Source organism: Buceros rhinoceros, unplaced genomic scaffold, assembly GCF_000710305.1.
Source record: "Buceros rhinoceros silvestris isolate BGI_N320 unplaced genomic scaffold, ASM71030v1 scaffold8836, whole genome shotgun sequence".
NCBI lineage: Eukaryota > Metazoa > Chordata > Aves > Bucerotiformes > Bucerotidae > Buceros > Buceros rhinoceros.
Window position 1 is genome coordinate 1900 of NW_010416881.1, and position 2238 is coordinate 4137.

Here is a 2238-nt window from a genome sequence, read left to right on the forward strand (position 1 = left end):
AAAGCACTGAAAAATTGCATGAGAAAGTTGAAGAATCTCTTTCATTAGCAGTTTTAAAGCACAAAGAGACAAACACCTGTCATGAAAAATGGGTATTAAATGTGTAGCAAGTGAGTAAAGCTGATCCAGCATTGAGGACTACAGGCTCTCAAGGTCCTGTCAGGACCTCTTGTCTTTGAATGTATTTTCTCTTTTTTCTTGGCTGCTTTTGATCCATTTTTTGTTCCATAACCTCTTAATTGCAGTGCCACTCTGCCTGCACTCAAGCCTTTCCTTTTTGTGTCGTCTTCCTTTTGGTTTTCCCTCACTTCTGAAGGTACACACAAAAGAACATGTTGGACTTCTTCAGGGTAAAGTAATAGTGACTGAAAGTCATAAGTGCGTCACAGCTGGTGACTGCAAAGCTAGCAGCCCCCTTAGAGACAGCCAGCGTGGCTTCACCAAGGGCAGTTTGTGCCTGACTAGCCAAGTGGCCTTCCATGATGGAGTGACTGCATCAGTGGACAGGGAAGATCTAAGGATGTCACCTACCTGGACTTTGGTGAGGCCTTTGGTATGGTGCCCCACAACATTCTTACCTCTGCCTTATGGCAGGCAGACCCCAGGCAACCTGGAGGAGCCGTCTCTGGGGCTGCAGTGGGATGCATGGGGACATGGTGGGTTCATTTGGAGCAAGCAGAGCAGCCTTCTAAAGCCCTGGGGGGGGAGAATGGCACCCAGGGTGACAGGGCTTAGTGCCGCTTTATGCGTGGGGCCTGGTCTGTGAAGCCTCTGTAGACCCATTTGCCCTGACTCTCCCGCCAAAGGGCTGCTTCCCCTGGGCAAGGGGACAGAGGAGTATCCTCCATGATTGTTGCAGCACTGGCTGTGACTAAGCCCTAGGCATGGCTTCGTGCCTTTTGGGACTTGGTGGATCTGATTTGGGGCTCAGCTATGCTTTTGTGCCTCTTTCCTGCCATTTCCCAGTGCCTCCTGCACTCCCTCCCCTTCCCATGCAGGCAGGGAGAGGTTCAGGATAAATGGCTTTTAATGAAAAAACTGAGAACAAAACAATTGTCAAAGCTACTACACCATCAACATACCCCTTCCTCCCCTCCCCAAAACTATCTGATCCCTTCAACAGGCCCAATCCCACCCTCCGGCCCCAGCAAAGGCCTTTTTTTTTGGCAATGAGCCATTCTGCCGGTTCTTCCCTCACTTTTCCAGCCCGATGTGGTGCTGGGACATGCTGCCCTGGGGTGGTGGTAGGTCTGTCCCCTCATCCAGCCATGGACCCTCAGGCTTCTATCCTGGTTTTGGAGATCTTGGGGGCACTGCAGTCAGCAGAGAGCTTCTTCTCAGGCATCAAGAGTGAGCTGGTCCTGCGGTGGGGGATGGTGCCACTAGTGCCACCAGGGTCTGTGGGCATGGGGACATTGCTAGGATCATCCTGGCTGATCCTCAGTGCCCCCTGGAGCAATCCAAGTGCCTTACAGCCTTTTCTAGCAGCACCTCCTCAGGCAACACAATGTAGCTGGCTGGAATCACCATGAGGTCCTTGATGGCTTAGGCTTGGAGGACAGCAGAGTGTTTGGGGGTTAATGTCAATACCCAGGGTGATGTCTCCAGTTGGGAAGGTGCCATCATCCATGCGGTTATCACTGCCCAGGGTGATGTCCTGCCTGGGGAGACACCCGCATCTGTGAGTACCTCACTGCCCAGGGTGATGTCCCTGCCTAGGAACATGCTCTCATCCCCTCACTGCCCAGGGTGAGGTCCCTGCCTAGGAACATGCTCTCATCCATGAGGACATCGCTGGCCAGGGTCATGTCCCCACCTGGGGGTCTGCCGCTGCCCAGGGGTGCCCCAGAGGGTTGGCTGTGCCAGACAGGCTGTGTGCACTGCCCCTGAAGGTGGTGGTTGCAGGGAACAGACAGAGGCAGCACTGCAGGGGCTGGGGCCGCTGCTCTCCCCTGATGGGTTGGCCGTGGGGTGCTCATCATTCTGCCCAGGCTGTGGGGAGCCCACAGCCCTGGGGTCCCTATAGGGCAGCGCTAGGGGGACAAGCAACATCATGGCTGATTGCAAAGGCAGCTCATGGAGGGAGCCCAGTGCTCATCCACTCAGAGCAGTAGATGCAGGGGTTGGAGCAGCATTTGCGCAGAGCCATGTGCAGCCCAGTGTGGGTGAGCAGGTGATGTGCTGGGCTGGGGGCCCGGGGGAGTCTCCTGCGGCCCACACCGAGCCAGGCCCCAGCAA